This window comes from Rhinolophus ferrumequinum, chromosome 20, assembly GCF_004115265.2.
Source record: "Rhinolophus ferrumequinum isolate MPI-CBG mRhiFer1 chromosome 20, mRhiFer1_v1.p, whole genome shotgun sequence".
Taxonomy (NCBI): Eukaryota; Metazoa; Chordata; class Mammalia; order Chiroptera; family Rhinolophidae; genus Rhinolophus; species Rhinolophus ferrumequinum.
The window spans coordinates 47155196-47161195 of NC_046303.1; the positions used below are offsets into that span (position 1 = coordinate 47155196).

The window sequence follows — 6000 nt, forward strand, 5'->3', positions numbered from 1 at the left end:
AAATTTGTAGCAGCTATAAGACCAAGAGTAGAGAGAAAATAAAGAAATTAAGTGTAGCTCCTTGTAATCCATGGGCCTTCTGACCCTTCTTCTACATTTTCCCCTTAAAGCCTTTCCCTCTTTTGTCAACTCATGTCCATCTCTCTTTTACTGATCTGATGGTCACACATACATTGTTTTTATTTTTTCTCTTCTGCTAAGTGTTTGGGATATAAAGGGCAGTATGAGAAAAAAGGAGTAGGATAAACAGAAATAAATTCCATGGATTACAATTTAATAAGTTATATCTTTAAATCTAAGAATAATTTTCGAAGTGTGAACATCTGCAGAATTTACAATGTATCGGCAACAAGATTAAGTCCCAACAAATGATTAAGGTAAACATGTGCTCTTTTTTTCCTATCCTAGTTCTGGTAACTCGATAGTCTACAACTACTTGAGAAGGTGTGAGGATCATTTTTTTATCTGAGTTTGGACACAGAAGCTCACATTTCAGCAACGATCAAGGTGATCGTGCTTATCCTTTGCTGACACCTTTCTCCTCCACCCCAACAAGTCACAGATCACCTCTAGGAGAAAATTTCAATAGGCTATTAAACACTGGCATGGATACCGAGAGAAGAGAGATAATCCTCTCTAGGGACCTTCAGGAACAGCTAATCATCTTGGATAGGCAGAGTTACATCTAATTCAGTCCATCAAAACGTACTGGGTGCTGAGAACTTGCAAAGCATTGTGGGAATACTGAACTGGTGCTGGGGCACAGCACCTTCCCTGAGTAAACTGAAATTGATTTGGACTGCTTCTTAGAAAGGCATGTTTAGGTTTGGTTACTATTAAGTGTACGTAATAGTGTATACCGACTATGTATAAAAGGAATTTTGTGGGCCTGCTTTCTATTTTTAGGTGACACAGTCTTAGAACCAGTCCATAATGATTATTTAACCCAGTAATTCTCAATCTTGGCTAGGCATTATTGTCTTCTTGTGTGTGTATGTGTGTGCCTGGCTGGTGGGGGGGGTGCTTAAAAAAAAATAGAGACGTCTGGGCCTGCCCCAGTCCAATTAAATCAGAATCTCTGACCCAGTTTTTTTTTTTTTTAAACAAACTCTCCAGGTGGTTCATATGCATTAAGAATTACTAATCCCATATGGCACTCTAATTTTACACATAGAAAAATTAAGGTCCAAAGAATTTAGTTGACTTGTTACTTGCCTAAGATCACATACTTAGTTAATGGCAGAATATTGATCAAAATCATGATCTCCATTAATTTACTCATCTCATAAATTCCTCTCAGTGACATTCCAGGGTTGTGACCAGCCACCTACCCAGCAGTTGTTACTCAAGGATAAAGTAAGTCACAACTGATTGATATCGAAGGATCAGTTAGGCTGGTCCCGATCCAAGTTAAAAGCAGAGAGTAAGCTGTGATGGTTCTGGCATTCTCTTAGTATGATTCAGGCCTCTGGAAATGTTAAGGAATCGTTTGGTCCAGGTAAAATCCATCACTACTTATGACCCACTCTCCCATTTTACTAGTTCCAGGGGGCCCTTTACTTACTCAGATCCAACGTGTAGCACAAGGGGGCAGGGAACAGGGTCCCCAGCTGGTTGATCTAGGGCAGTTTAGTGAAACCTTGATCAGTAGGGATGAGAGCTGGAGAAGGAAGAGCTGGCTCCTCGTCCCTAGGTATAGAAGAAAGGAAAGTTAATTCACAGTTGCTGTTTGTTCTTTGAAAGAAGTTATGTCCAAAATGTTTCTTAATGCTGTCCATTCCAAATAGCAACCAAGTCTCTCCCAAGACACAACTACTGTTATCACAGTGGTTTACACTGAAATGTAATTATATAATAAAAAATGAAAATAAACATATTTCCCTCCAAAAGGTATACTGTGTGTGTGTGTGTGTGTGTGTGAGTGTGTGTGTGTGTGTGTGTGTGAGAGAGAGAGAGAGAGAGAGAGAGAGGTCAAATTTTAAACTCAACCACTCCCATACTTAGCAATTCATGGCTACCAAAGTTGGCATGTGAAAAAATATCCTGAAAGGGCAAAATCATCTCAGAAGCACTTTCCTTGAGAAGAACAAGAAAATTTGAAAAATGAGATTCATAATTTTCAAGATAAAAGCTGATCTTGACCAACTTAAAAATCAATGGGACTAATCTGTCTTTAGTCTTTTACAAGTAATACAATTATTACTCCCCATTCACAGAACACTTACTCAAAAGGCCAGGTATTTATTCCATTTGAAATTAAATTAAATTATATCCACTCAGTTTGTGGATTTACCCACATCCTTGCTTCATTTCCTTTTTCTCCATTTACCTACCCTCTGACTAATTCACTGCCTTTGTTCTAAAATTGACATCTCATTCCTGGGCACCATGAATCCTTTGAAAGACATGAAACATTTTGAATAGGTGTGCATTGTTTTCTGGCAATAAAGTCCCTAGCTTTGGCCAGATTTTTAAAAAGACCTGTCCCCTCCTCAAAGCTCCCTAGAGTACGACTCTTTTCAAAGGTGATGATGACATTGATGGTGGTATCTACAATGAACGATTTTATGAAATTGGTCTCTGGATCTATCCTCCAAAAGGATGGATTTAGATAAAACAGTTTGGGAAGCACCAGAGGATTAAATTTATTCATGTCTTCTGTCATGCAAGATTCCATTAGTTTGAAACCAAAGGAAAGAAAAACGATCATCTCATTTTTCTTGCTGATTTTGACTTTATTAACTCAATGGTAATTCAAATGATAGGGAAAATGGGACATATCTTCTTATTTAAGTTGTATTTCCTAGAAAAAACCTCTTACTTTGGAATTACTAAAACCCTAACTACTTACAATGGTAGAAAAAAAAATCACAAAACGATTAGGAGGATACCAGGGGAAACTCTTGGCCTTCAGAATGAAATTAAAGATCAAATGTTTTTGGTTTTAAATTGAATAGGCAGTGCAAACCTTACAAACCAGTCCACTGTTGTTGCTGGTGTTTGAATTGGAAAATTCCTCCATCGTCCATTTTCTGCCGCTTTTAGCAAAGCGTCTCATGCAGGGAAGGTGCTCAAATACTTGTTGGATTGAGTCAATTCTTTTGGTATCGCTCATAAATTAATGAGCAACGTGTAACTCTGTATAGTTTCAGAGTAGTTAAAGAGAGAAAAAAAGAAATGCTACGTAACAGAATTGGGGCTTCAGGTGTTACTTAATAGACTAGAATGCTTTCCAGCAGTGCACTTAAGATATCAGCCATAGCAACCTTACCTAGGAATTCTTCACCCTAAGTTTCTTTCTAATGCAAATTAGTTTGAATTTCTCTCTCCTGTCTCCTGCGCCCTGCCTGAAAGTCTTCTGATACAAAGAAATACTACAGCTATTAGGATTGCCTGGCAAAAACCTATTTCAAATTTCATTTCAAAAAGGGTCACCCAGTTGATTCTTGAACAATGCAGAGGTTAGGGGTGCCCACCCCTGTGCAGCCAAAAATCTGAGTATAACTGTTGACTCCCCCAAAACTTAATTACTGATAGCTATCTGTTGACCTGGAGCCTTACCCATAACATAAACAGTAGATTAACACACATTTTATATGTTATATGTATTATACACAGTATTCTTACAATGAAGTAAGGTAGAGAAAAAAAACGTTATTAAGAAAATCAGGAGGAAGTACATTTCCAGTACTGTACCTATTTACTGAAAAAAATCTGTGTACAAGTGGACCTACAGAGTGCAAACTGGGTTGTTCTAGGGTCAGTTGTACTTCCTATCACATACTTCAAATTCCCCTCCTTTTCCAAGCTAACCTTGGATTACACATTTATGTCTAGTGTACATTGTTCCCAGTTTTCAGACAAGAAAAAGCTGAATTTCTGTTCTTCTCCCCAATTTGCCATTTTTCTTATAAACTGTTCCATTCATGTTTTTAAAATTCCAGACCCCAGATTGAGGAAAAGACACTTCCCCGCCTCACTCACAGCCTGACTACTTCACAGGTGGCCGGCCCTTGTTTTTCATTTTAGGGGACTTGACCGTCACCAAGACCGCCCAGCGCGCCCCCACGGCTGGAACTGGCCCCGAGTGCGCACTCAGTGGGCGGTCAGTGCCGGTAAATGGATTTCCTGCTCACCGGTCTTGACTAAACCTAAGCTAGGAGCTTTCAAGGCGCAGAACGTCAGAACCGCTATCTACGGTGGGGAGCGCCTACCACGATCAGGGGTTAGGAAGGAGAAGGGTTTTCGGCAGGAGGCCGCCACTGCCAAGTTTCAGGGCAGGAGGGCTCTTCGTAACCCCTGGGTTAACGGAGGTGCCGGAGACCCGAAGTTCATGCTTTCCCGGGGCGCTGGGTGGGGTGGGCTGGGGAAAGGGGGGAGCTGCGCTGATGGACCCCCGCGCAGGCAGAAGCGGGCCGACCCACCCCGGCGTCCCTGGGGGCAACGCCTGGCCTCCGGAGAAGGCGACAGCTACTGTTTTTTCCTTAAGAAAATCCGTGGGGATACGAACAGGCCAGAACGAGGTAAGAAGGCGCCGTGCCACAGCAGGGCCAGGATGAGGGCGTTTACGGAGCAGCATCAGGGCCTTGGGAAGTTAGGCAGACAGCCTGCCCCGAGCAGAGGGCTGCTTGGGCACCCGAGGGAATCGAACGTCTGCCGAGCTGCAGACGTCTGGGAAGGAGCCCACGCTGCAGCGGCTGCGGGAGGGCTCACGGGAGGTTTGCCACGGACCGCACTTCTGGAGAGTCTCCTGCCAGGACGTAGAGACAGCGCGGCTGTGGGCAAGGCGTTGGGTGACTATTATTTTTAGGAAAGAGAGACAGAGAGAGCGCAGACAGAACTGCCAGGAGAGGCGGCGACACCGAGCGCCCCCGCGGGGGTCGCCGCTGGCCCGCAGCGCCGCAGACGCGCCCACTCCTCCGGCTCCTGCGCCCAGGCCGGCCCCCGACGCCCCGACCCCGCGGCCGCCCGCGAGCACTCACCGGCCCGCGCTGCCCGGGACTGCCCTGGGCGGAGCCGCCGCCCAGCCGCGCTCCGGAGCCGCTGCCGCCTCGACGCCGCGCCTCTGCCTCCCCGCGCGGCTCTCGGAGGAGGCGCCGGCTGCAGTGGAGGCGCGGCGCCCCGCGCGTCGCCGGTAACCCGAGCCCGCCCCGCCCCGCGCCCGGGCGCACCGCCGCCCGGCCGCCCTCGGCTGTGCGACCCCTGCAACCCCCGGGCGCTTCTCGGCACCGAGCACTTCTAAGGTGTGCTTGGAAACTAATACCCCCTCGTCCAGCCCCCCAAAGCTAGGGAAATGACAGGCATACTCACCTCCCACTGCCCACGAACTCCTCCAGGCGGGATTCCTGTAGCTCAGAGGTAGGAAGCAGGAGGCAAATTTATTACAGGTTCGAGGCCGAAGAAAGCACAATGAACAGGCGATGCTATCCAAGTAGGAAGCATTGCTTATTGTTTAAAAATGAAAACATCCTAACGTATTTTTTTCAAATATAGTCATTATGGAGACTCAAGTTGACACAGGAACATTAAAATGATGAATGACAAAAGAAAAAAAAAGCTTTGATGAGCTGCCTTCCATTAGTATTTTACTTCCAAATATTGTGCAACAAGACAACGAGTGACAGATTCTTTTCCTGGCTTTCGAGTTAGAATTTACGAAACAACTTCTTTTTTTTTTTTTTTTAAGGTAAAGCAACATAATACACTATTTAGGAGAAAGGAATATAAATGGAGGCAACACTACGAATAGCAAGAAAAGAAGGGAGGGAGGGAAGAAGGGACAAGGAAGGAAGGAAGGAAGGAAGCCTGTTTTATGTTTTATTTCCAACAACTAGGATTCAAGACAGCACCGCGGTCGGAGTGCCCAAATCCAAGAAGGTGAGGGGTAGGAATGATTGCAATATGAAAACTTTCCTCTGTCCTGTCTTAAGCAAGGATTATGGTTGGCTCATCAGGGTCTTTGTTCGGCTTTGTGCATTTCTGCGCGTGCACACTGTAGTT

General features: G+C 44.8%; 1 protein-coding gene across 1 annotated transcript in view; it reads right to left on the reverse strand.

Moving 5' to 3' along the window:
* SLC26A5 (solute carrier family 26 member 5) overlaps positions 1 to 5063 on the reverse strand; it is a 56983-nt gene extending 51920 nt beyond the window's left edge. The window contains exons 1-2 of the mRNA XM_033088899.1: positions 4983 to 5063; positions 1565 to 1689 (exon numbers count right to left, since the gene is read on the reverse strand). The gene's annotated coding sequence lies outside the window, so the exon portion shown is untranslated. The remainder of the gene's footprint in view (positions 1 to 1564; positions 1690 to 4982) is intronic.
* Between the last annotated feature and the right edge of the window lie 937 nt (positions 5064 to 6000).